Raw genomic sequence first — 12,271 nt, 5'->3', positions numbered from 1 at the left:
TTTCATGTTACAAAGAATGTGTCTTGAACCCAAATAGTTTGGTTTGAATACTGGTTCACTTAGCCATATTGTGATACTAGGAACTCTGAAATCTTTTTTATTATTTTCGTCACCTGCTAAATAAGCAAAATGATACCTTCTTCATAAAGTTGTTGAAAAGAGATTGTTTCCTTTTATGCACTTGTCACAATTTCCTTGAAAAGCAGAAAAAAAAATATTTGCTTAAATACTTTGAGGAAACTGCCTGGGTACACATTATATCATCTGAATGTATTTTTAAACTTGTTTCTGCCCCTCCTTCTTAGAAAGGTTCCCTAGTTATTTGAACTGCCTTGGAGTTTTTGTTACATGTGAAACATCCCTGGGTAACTGTGCATATTACTTTCCTGTATAGTCATTTACAAACAAAAATGTTTAGAAAAAAAAAGTGAAAAGGGCTCAGGATTAATTCTAGTTCTATTTTGGTTGCAAGGTTAATGGAAGCATGGAGATCTCTGTCTCTATCTCTACCTCTGTCTCTATCTTTATATCTAGATACTTTTGAAGACTACAGGCCAGTTATTTTGTAAAATATCCTTCAGTTTCGGTTTGTCTGACATGTCCTGGAAATTAGATTTAGGCTGTGCAATTTTGTGGTTTAGATAAGATAGATAGAGGCTGTGTCTTTTTTATATTCTGTGGAATATCATAGAAGTGATGTGTCCTTCTCATTGTGTCCCACTGTGTAGTGCCCAGTTCCTATTTGTTGTATTACTGGAGATGTCAACCATGATCTCTTACTTGAGGTTGTACCTACCAGATTTCTCTCCTATAAAATTACTCATTACTTTTTATAATCAGTATTTTGTGGAGGGTGGTGCTTTGAGGTTATATAATATCCTGGTCCTTATCAACCTCCCAGCTGCTGGTTTTAGCATCTCTCTATGTTTCTTGGCTGAATTATTACTGTGATGATTGTTAAATGATGATATCCTAATTTCTTCATTCCTCAGTTGACATTCCACTGCAAGGAAAAGCCTCCTATTTTTTTTCCATTCTCATATTTATATCAGTACAGGTTCATGTATTATTTTAATTAAACTATTATTTAGGCATATACAAAATAAAATTATTTATTTATATTTTGATGGATTATAATCTGTTACTGTCATTTATTTTGATGCTTAAAATGTCCCAATGTGTGTCAGTCCCCCTTTAAGAGGTCCTGCTTATTCTCTGAGCTCTTTATGGAACAGTGATACCCTCCAGGCCATCTTCACCTTGCTTGCACTTCAGTAGTCTTCCCCACATCCTCCTCTCCTCACTTGAACGCCAGTAGCCTGCCACCGCCTACTTGCTGGAACTGTTATTTGGAAATCTAGAGGAAAAGGAAGAAAGACACACAGACAGGTAGGTAGGCAGGCTGGCTGACTTTTTTTTTTTTTTTTTAATGTTCTGCCCATAGAAATTGGGAACTAAAAGACTAGCCTACTAGTCTTACAGAGACACAGATACTTGGGTAATCAGAGATAATGGATAAGCCCCAAATAACTGATTTATTTTAATTTTGGAATATGTCTTAGTCCATTTGGGCTGCTATAACAAAATACTAGAGACTGGGCAGCTTATAAACAACAGAAATTTATTTTTCACAGTTCTGGAGGCTGGGAGGTCCAAGATCAGGGCACCAGCAAGATTGCTTTCTGTTGAGAGCACTCTTTCTGGCGCAGAACTGGTGCCTTGGGAGATGTCCTTGCACCGAGGTGGGGGCGAGGGAGCTCTGTGGGGTCCCTTTTATAAGGGTGGTAATCCCATCCGTGAGAGCTCCACCCCTAGGATCTGATCACTCCCGAAAGGCCCCACTTCCTAGTACCATCATCTTTGTGGGTTAGGATTTCAGCATACACATTTTGAGAGGACACATCTAGACAGTAATAAAATATTACTATTTTCTACTAATATTTGAATATGGGTCCAAGTTAGTCTTTTGAGAACTCAGGGCCTAAAGCAACCTAAGTTCTCCAGCACTTCATCCCACTACTTATTATACCATAACCTAGTCTATAAAACTTCTTATACTATTTACTATAATCTTGGAATTAGGCTTAATAAGGAACCATACATAGTCTTTATTCTTTTCTTCCCGACTTTTGCTATGAGATAGGAGGTAAGTGGATGTAGAGACATGATACAGACATGCAGAGACACTGTAGAGACACAAGCATTCCGTATTTTCCCCCTCAGGAAGCCTTGAGGGCAGAGCTGCTTTTTGCTTCTCCCTTTGACTGAGAGGCTTTGCCTGTTGCCTCTGTGCTCAGGTTTCCAAGGGCCTTGCCCTCTTTCAGGTCCAGGGGCTTTCTCATATGGTGAAGACAGAGAATCTGATAGCTGCAGGAGGGAGTTTTACATCATGATGGCTGGAGGTGGGCAAGTGGAAGAAAAGGAATTTGAGTGAAACAAGTTGATATGAATGAAGCAAGTACTCGACGCTTTGCACAATAGACCTGGTTGGTTAATGTTTGTCTTTTCCATCCTACTCCTTTAAATCTTAAAGAAAAAGTTATTGGGGACTGGAACTTTTTAATGTATTGCAATTAGGCATATATCCAGATGAACTCTTATTTCACTGAACTCAACCCTGACAGACTACTGAATTTATGTGAAATCACTGAATCATGAAGATCTAAATATATAGTGGGGATTTAATAAATGAATCCTAACTTCAAGAATACTGAATGTATGAAACAGCAATACTGTAGAATTCGGTAATAAATTAGAAATATAAATTTCAAGTACATAAACCATACATAATTTCCATAATTTAAAAATGGCAAATGGTTTTACTTTAATTTAGCCAGCCTTGAAATTAGCAATTCCTTCTTTACAAACTGAAAGAACTGCAGATTTTTCCTGAACATTACAACTAGTTTTAGAGGAATTTTTAAAATATCACTATATTTTAGTATATATTTCCAATGTAGTGCTATGTTTTTTGAAGAAAGCATTTTAAAATATGGCAAATACATGTCAGTAGTAAACTTAAAAATATAGCATTAAATACATTAAGATAAATAAAAATACTCCATCAGAATTCCTTTGGAATCCCAGCCAGTTCTTATATTCTCTGCAATTGCCTCAAACTCATTAACCACTTAGAAACTGCTAAATCTCTTCTCTGGTTTCAAAGTCACTATTGACTCTTTGTCCTTTTCTTTTACTCTTTAACAAACTGCAGGGAGGTACTTTACAGCTGGTCTGCCCTGTCCTCCCTCATTGCACAAATCCTGTGCCAACTTTACTTTAGAGCTGTGATTGTAGATCTCTTCTTAAGCCTTTTGTTCAGCCTCTACCTTTCACCCAGTTCTAAGTGCTATTAATATACTGATTTCCTCTTACCAGTCATAATGCATCCTTTTGGCTTCCTTTATTTATCCCATAATCTCATCAGACTTCTATTTTTCTAGACTTCTGCCACTCTCTGCTTGATAGTGCCATGCGTCAGAAAATCGCATCTTGTGAGAGCCTGCCATGTGCGTGCTCAGTGCCAGCCGCTGTGCCAGGTGCTGGGACTAGCGTGGCATAGAAACACATCATTGCTCTGGTGGAACTGACAGTCCAGTGGGAACAGCAGCTGTTATACAAGTGAATGTGTATAATTAAATGATTACAAATATGTGAAGTGCATTGGAGAAGAATGAGAACATATAGGAGTATGTAAAGGGGGTGTGCATTCTGTTGAGGGGGTCTTGAGGAAGTGAGGTTGAGGCCAAGACATGAAGATTGAGTACAGTGGCTCTCCTTTATCTGTGGGGAATATGTTCCAAGACCCCTCAGTGGATGCCTGGAACTGTGGAGAGGATTGACTCTGTATATCCTGTATTTTTTCCTTATACATACATACCTATGATAAAGTTTAATTTATAAATTAGGCACAGTAAGGGAGTAACAACAATAATAATAAAACAATTACACTGTAATAAAAGTTATGTGAATGTGGTCTCAAAATATCTTACTGTACTCACCTTTCTTCTTGTGATAATGGGAATGATAAATGGCCTGTGTGATGACATGAAGTGAGGGGAATGAGGGAGGCACTGTGACAAAGCGTTAGGCTGCTTCCTATTGACCTTCTGATGATAAACCAGGAGGAGGATCATCTGCTTGCAGACTGTGTTTGACCACAGATGACTGGAACAATGGAAAGTGAAGCTGCAGGTCAGGGGAACTGAACAGATTAGCAGGTTGGGGTCTGTGCTGAGGAACGTGTCAGAAAAAGAGTGGGTCTTGCTCTTTCCATCACCACTTTTACCCTGTGATCAAGCAAATTCTAATACTTTTTAGTCAGGCCACCAGCTCACTCCCACCAGGTCATTTTTTCCTTCTTAATTGGCTTTTGCCTTTACACCTTTCTGATTTTGTGCCATCAACCTATGTTGGAGCTCCTGAAGCCAGTGTCCCCCAGATATTAGATTAGGACCTACCAGCAGCAGGTTCCCAAAGTCTGTCTCGTCCACTGCTCCTACTCTGTAACTTTCCTCCTCTTTTCCTTCCCTTAACTCCTCAGAATTGGCGGGATTTCTGTGAGAAAAAGCATGAGCCTGCACTGGGGACCTTAGAATTTATTTGTTGATATTGAACCCCTTGCCCCAAACACCTGGATTTCATTGTCAGCAACCTCTCCTTCCCCCATCCTAGCAGCATCAAGGCTTTAAGGGGATTGAAAAATGTCTTTTCCTTAGAGGAAGTCTAGCTGTTTGCTTAGAGCAGTAAGGCATATTACCTCTAACGTTTTCATAATCTAAGATTGTGCTTCATTTGTTTATCTAGTACTTTATATTTTAGATCTCTTGTTTCAAGTTACTCAAAAATTTCAAATGTTATAACCAGCAGTTGAGAGTTTCTTAAAATTCAGTGTATGAATATTCAGTGTCAGTAACACTGTGTTTTTACCTGGTAAAGTAAGTGCACACAAGCTTTCAGATACACATCAACAGAAACAGCATTATTGTATTCACACAGAAGAGCCAATTGATGATCTCCCTATACTGGTTATTACTGTCATACTGCAATTCACTGTACCCAGGCCTCTGCTCAGACTGTTTCTGGCAGCCGGGCCCTTTGCTGAGCCACACGCAACCAATGCTGTCAGAGAAAGAAAACACACGTTTTCCTTCAGTTGGTTTTTCCTTTTCTCTTTAAATATATGTGTGTGTATATAAAGACTAATTATAATATCTGTATGTGAACAGATGTTATCATTAGAACAATACTAAAATAAATTTTAAAATACAGTATTGACCAGGAGTAGGCTTATCTTTAATTTTGACTATTTTATTGTTCTATATAGAGGGTGACATTTAAAAAAATTTTATATTTAGTTGTAGTAAAATACATATAACAGATTTCACCATCTTAACCATTTTTAAATGTACAGTTCAGGTGCAGTAAGTACACTCACAGTGTTGTGAATCAGCCTCCAGAATTATTTTCACCTTGCAACGCTCAAAACATGTGTACCAATTAAACCACAAAGCTCTATTCACTACCCCTTCCAGCCCCTGGCAGCCACTAGTCCATTTTCTGTCTCTATGGATTTGACTATTCTAGGCACTTCATGAATGGAATCATACAGTATTGGTCTTTTTGTGACTGACTTGTTTTACTTGGCATAATGTCTTTAAGGTCATCTGCCTTCCTTTTAAGGCTGAATAATATTGGATTATACATACATACCACATTTTGTCTGTCCATTCATCTGATGGACTCTCGGTTGCCTCCACCTTTGGCTCTTGTGAATGCTGCTACTGTGAACCTGGATTTACAAATACTTCTTCAAGAACCTGCAGTCAAATCTATTGGGAACTTATCTTATTGAGCCCCAATCTTCACACAGAGATATGGACTCTCTAAATATATAAGCTCTGTGGGAGGGAAGGAGAGAAAGGAGGGGACAATCATTCCAAAAATTAGCAGATTTTAATTGACAGCCATATAAGATTATCTCACTCTGCTTCAGTGTTCCTCAAAGTATTGTCCATGAGCCACCTGCATTAGACTCTCCTGGAATGCTTGCCAGAAATTTAGATTCTTAGGCCCTTCATCAAACTTCACAAGTCTGACTCTCTTGTGAGACTTAGGAACTTGTAATCCAGGTAATTCTTACACACTGAAAAGTGAAGTGCACTACCTCCCTGGCAATGACATGTCCCTGAATTTACCTGTTTATGAATATGAAGGCCCTGCTCTGGGCTACTTTCTGCCCCTGCTTGCTTTGGGGCACATTCATCCCAGGCTAGCCCATAATTCACTTTTTTTTTCTGTCTGTATATTATAGCCCAACTAAATGTTCCTTAAATATATAGCAAAGGATAGCCAGGTCCGAGTTTGAAACCCTAGACTTTGATACAGGCTCATTCACCATCCTCCGTGCTGGACCTTGGTGCTTCACTGTTGGACCCCAGCAGCCGTGAGCAAGTCAGGACTTCCTCCCTCAGGCCTTGTGTGTAGGTTTACCTGACTTCCTAAAGGTACCAACTCTCTCTGTTTCACGTAACCTGGTAGAGTGAGCCTATTTTTTTCCATTTACAAATTAAATCTTCATGTCACACTTTCTGAAAATCCTTTCTGTGTCAGTCCCATTTGTTTTCAGCAGAGCCCATGGAACATGCTGTCAGAGGACTGCCGAGCACAGCTCTTGGGAGAGCTTATGTTCAGGGTTCAGGAGCATTTTGGGATCCATGGTCAGGAATGGTCAGCCCAGCTTATTCTCACATCATACAAATTTAGTCTGACTTAGGGAACACGTTAGCAGCAAACCTTTGAAGGTAGATCTGTACAACGTGATGCAATATTGTATAAGTGTACATGTACAAAATCAGTTTGGCCTTTTGACTTTCTAGTCTCCCAGCCTAAAAGTGAGAATGCCTAGGCTCACTTGTTTAATACAGTGTTAAATGCTTTAGTAATGTTTGGGGATTACTTTAAGATCTTCCAGAAAAATGATTACCCTTAGCTACAAAGCAGCAAGACTCAGACCTAAAGACATCTGTGGAATCCCCCGGCAAGTCAATCGGGAGCAGGCCCGTAGGACTGCTCAGCGGGTCTGACCTCAGCTGGATTTGCTGGTGATTCTTACTTCCCTAAGTCAATGCCCTCGAGCATTCACTGTGACCCTGCTTTCCAAGTAGTAAGCAGGCATTAGCTGTGTGATTTTAATAGCAGCCATAAGGTTAAAATCTAACATGAGGCATAAAAGTTGTATATGAGTATGTTTTAAGTTAAGATTCACACTACTGTCTTACAAAGTAGATCGCCTGTTCTGTTGTACCCTAATTTAAATTTTTCTTCAGATTTCAACCACTTACGATTCTTTTCATAAGCCCTTCATGATTATGTGTGTAGAATTCTTTTATCCCCCCTACCCCATTCAATCTTTACTAAATATTCACTTCATTATCAGAAAGATGTGTGTGTTAGTTGTGTGCTATCCTTAGTGAATTTGGGGTGTGATAATTTTGATATGTTAATCGAACATGTTCTTGGTGCCATTTTAATTTGCTTACTACCCAGCTTGATATAATTCCTACTCAGCTTGAACCTTTTCCTACATTTGTTTGCTAGCTGCATTCCTTCCTGTGTGGCTTAGCAGTTCCTGTTCTTGGCTCATTTTCCCATGGGGTCATCACAACCACCATCAGCATCCTGACCAACAACAGCAGACTCCTGGTCAGGGCCTGTCTTCAGCAATTAGGATTGTGGTTTTCTTTCTATTCCTCCTTTCTTCATTATAGTGGAAAATGGGGAGTAAGCGGGCAGTAAAAGAAAAAGCGGAGGGGAAAACTAAATTGAACTGAAGGAGACTTGAACGTCAAGTGTATTAAACTGAATTGGGTAACCAAACTCCAGTCCAGTAAGTAATGGGAAGCAGCATGGTATTATGTAATGATTTAGCTCTGTCAGCCAACGTGGATTCCAGCACCAGGTCTGCTATTCCTAAATGGGTATAATAAAATCGACTCACAACACTGCCATGAGGATTAAATGAGTTTATCTGTGTGGGCCCCTCCTTCCACCTTTCCTGTGGTGAGGGTAAGGGCAACAGCCACAAGGCAAAGGCTGAGCAGTAGTTGACACCAAGACTTGGGACAAAACGTTTTCTCGCCCCTCTTCCTTCTCTGCAATTAGCATTGAACATGTTTTCTCACTGAATCTTTGTAACAGTCTTTGGATCATCATTCCCATTTTTCAGATTAGAAAATTGAGGCTCTGAAACGTTAAGTAACTGGCACAGGGTCTTGGATTTAGTAAAGGTTTTGGGTCGAGTTCTGTCAGATTCCAAAGCCATTCTTTTACCACAGTGTCAGGCTGCCCTTGTATAATGAGTGTGTGTCTGAAGAATGAAAAGGAGTTAATGGAGTGGCCATTCCACTGTTCTTTCCACTACTTCACTTGGTGAATGACTAATAAGGAAACACTCCCAGAGGGTATTTGCATTTTAAAAGAGGAGCTCATTAATCCTAATGAATCTCTAATTAGAGGAATTTGTGGGGGAGATGTTTCTGAGCACTGGGCTTTCTCCTGTGTCTTCAAGGTGCTTGGCTAGCCTTTTCTGCTCTGTAGATTATCAACTATTCTGGATTCAGAATTCTGTGGTAGAATGCAGTCACATACTACTGGTCTGCCCCAAATGCAATGAATGAATGAACAGGGAGTTATGAAAATAATCAACTACAGAAAGATAAGTGTGGGTTAGCATCGTGTAAAATGAGTGTTCAAAAGCTTAATAACAAATTTGGCAATGTTGTAAGGTCTTCTGAGGAGTCAAGTAAAAATAATGCATTTCATAATTTTAACCTCAGAAATGTTATATTTGCATTTCCCATAACATGTTCATAGACCTCTGCAAGATGTTTAATAGATATCAGGTGAATAAGATGGCTCTACAGGTCAAATACATTGTGAAAAAGAAATATAATTTCTTCACCGAAGAATTTTTCAGAGCGTTTATGTGTTAAAATGTACTAGAAGGGAATACATTCTGTAGGTTTTTCTCATACTTTTGGCCACAAAAACATTTTTTCCATGTAAACCCCTTGAAAATAGTGTTTGTTAGACTGTGTTCTCAGATACGGAGTTCTAGATAATTCTTCTTTAATTAAAGAAAAGAAAAAAAAAGCTGTATTCATAGCTTTTCACTGGCAGGCAGGTTTCAACTTTGCCCACCAGCCCATTCCCAGTCCTGTTGGGCTTTAGGGCGTTCCTATAATAACACCCCTCTTCCCAGGATAAGATCTGGTCAGTTTAGGGAAAAAACAATGCAAAACAAAACAGAGACCAAATTCTTATCTGTATTACTTAAAAAGCTGGTGCTGAAGAATGTGGCTTCTATCAAGGAGCACATGGATTTCCTAGACTGAACCCCAGAATTAGGTTGAGCCTCCTGCAGTTACAGGGCATGCTGGGCTGGGGCAGGCTTTCCCAGCCGGGAGGAGGTCCCTGGGGAGGCCCACAGCCCACCCAGCAATGTGCCCTCTTTGGTCCTCCTATTCTCAACAGAAGGGAGGAGAAAGGCAGAACCACGGCAGCAAAGTCCTCCCAAATCACCAACCCACAGACTGGAGAGAGGAGGGAGGCCGGGGTGAATGTCACTAGAGCTTCCTCCACACTGGAGGAGGCCCAGGGATGGGGGCCCTCCCTCACCCACTCACCGAGAGTTCTGCTGGCCACCAGACAGATCTCTGGGGTGACCCAAATTGGTATCCGGTTCCCCTCCCATCGCTGGGGATTTCTCTCCTTTCTACCTTCCCTCCTATCTAGTACTCACTCTTCACCACCATTTCTCTTCTCTTTCAACCCAATCCACTCAGTAGAATGGGATCGTGATGATATCCTAATGACCATCTCTTTAATCATCTTACATAACTCAAACATAATTCAGCTTTTTATCCTAGAAAAGGTGTAGTACATATACATTCCCTAATACAGAGATCAGGAAACAACAGCCTGACACCTATCTTTGTAAATAAAATTTTATTGGAACACAGCCACACTCACTGTGGCTGCTCTAGGCTACAATGGTAGAGTTAAGAAGTTGTGACAAAGACAGTATGGCCCACAAAACCTAAAGTGTTTAAAAATTGCTAACCCCCTAACCTAAAATACAGATGAACACTTCAGTCCTTTAAATTCTGCAAGAGCTTCTTTGGTATTTATATGTAGCCTTTATCATTTATTCACTCGAAACAAAAACTACATTTTAAACTAAGAAAATTTCATGGCCCTCATATAAGAGAGATTTTGCCTATTATAAAATTGTTTCTAGCCATAGAAATTTCTGGAAAACTATCAAGGGGACTGTGTGTTTGCATTGAAAGACTGGAAGGAAGAGCCGAGGCCTGCATTGGTCAGAAGTACTTGGCATCATCAGTGGAAAGGGAAGGGAGCAGATAAGCCATGGGTCTATCCCGGAGGAGCCAGAGGAGCCTAGGGTCCCCGGGGCTGGACCAGCATGAGATCCTGCCTTCCGAGCTCCCTTTCCGAGTTCCGGGCTCTTCTCTTTGCTGTTCCTTATCTCAGAGACTTGATTTCTCCCATCTCAGCTGCTGCCCACTGGAACCTTGCACCAGACCACACAGACTCCCCAGAGATGTCAGGAGACTGGGCTCTGCACCCACTGGGACCACCTTCTCCCTGGAAGACTGGGGCCCCAGGGGGTTCACTCACCATGAAAGGGGTAGAGGGATGGGGAGGATCTCTTACTGTGCCAGAGTGAGGATCAAATGTGGTATTATAAAAAAGACTTTATAAAATGTAAAGCACTGGGAAAATGTTGGTCATTTTTGTTTGATTGTTTTAAAGCTGACTTGCAAATGAAATTTTTTTATCTATCTGGCACATAGAGTTACCTCATGTTTGAAAACTATAGAGTACCTTAATTTTGCATTTGTTGCATCTTTATAAAGTATCTAACTTTCAAGTGGGTTATAAAATTTAGAGAAAATAATTGAATTTTTACCTTGATAAAATAATTCTTCAGTGGGAGGGAAAAGAAACTTCAAAAATCGTATTTCACTGTGACCTGTCCTTTTTTGTTTGTTGTTTGTATAGTTTTCATTTTGTGCCTTTGTTTATAAAGAATAATCTTGCAGATGGCATTTTTCCTTATAATCAGTTATTATCCTATATGAGTCATCACCAGACATGCCATTTCAGTAAACAGTGATTCTACAATTGCCTGCAGGCCAATGTGTGTGGCACATAACCTTTCTGGTTATCAATCAGTAGGGAGAAATGGAGACAGTTTTGTACAGATGTAACTCTTGAAATCAGGAAAACGGCATAGGAAGCATAGACTTTATACTGAATGATTTTAGCCAAATGCAGTGTGTGTATGGCTATGAGATAGAGCAATAATCATTTTAAAATGTAAAAAAAAAATCTTTCTTGAGTAAACATCCTTTCACATGGGGATATTTTTCTTACAAACATCAGGCATGTGAGTATTAAACACAATTTGACCTGAGCGTACAGAGCCTCGCATTACTTGGGCTGCTTACGCTGCTGTGGTCTCATAACTTTAACCAAACAAAACTCCGTGTCCGTTGGTTTTGCCACCTATAAACTGGGGATTATCCCTAACTTTCAGAAAGGGGGATTTCTGAAAGTAAGACTCTTCTTGATATACAAATAAATTATCAGTTCAAATTTTTAAAAAATCAGTCAAAATAGTTTGACAGCCTTGGTCACACAAAAGTAGGTTGATGTAATTTTTCACTTAACAACTATTAACTTTATTAACCTATAGGCATGACCCAAAAGTTTCAAATGCTTTTGTTTCAGCATGATTTCTCAAAATCATTAACTGGACTTAAGATCTGATCAATTATGTCACAGTTGTGAATTACTAGTAACAATATATCACCATGATATTTAATAAATTTGCCTTTGAAGTTTCATAAGTATGTTTTAGAAGAAAGACACTAATTGTGTGTTCAAATACAGCTTTTATGATACAATATATAGTATTATTTTGCTACAGTTTTATAGACTGGAAACTATAAAGAGAAGTTCACCAATTTATTCAGTGAATATTTATTGAACATTATGTGCTGGGTGTTGCTGAATAATAATAATGTTGCATATAGCTAAGAACAAAGCCTATAGGCTGGAATATGCATTGATGTACTTGAATTTTAAACATTCTGAGGAGTTACATTATCTTAATAAACTACTAGTTTAATTCTTGCTTCATGATTTTAGAATTTAACAGAATTTTATTTAACCCCTGAAAATT

General features: G+C 39.3%; 1 protein-coding gene across 6 annotated transcripts in view; it reads left to right on the top strand.

Annotated features, from left to right (window-relative positions):
- UMAD1 (UBAP1-MVB12-associated (UMA) domain containing 1) overlaps positions 1-12,271 on the top strand; it is a 257,771-nt gene that overhangs the window by 134,910 nt on the left and 110,590 nt on the right. The gene's annotated exons all lie outside the window — the stretch shown is intronic.

This window comes from Manis javanica, chromosome 6 (genome assembly GCF_040802235.1).
Source record: "Manis javanica isolate MJ-LG chromosome 6, MJ_LKY, whole genome shotgun sequence".
NCBI classification, from domain to species: domain Eukaryota; kingdom Metazoa; phylum Chordata; class Mammalia; order Pholidota; family Manidae; genus Manis; species Manis javanica.
This window is presented reverse-complemented; position numbering and strand designations above follow the sequence as displayed.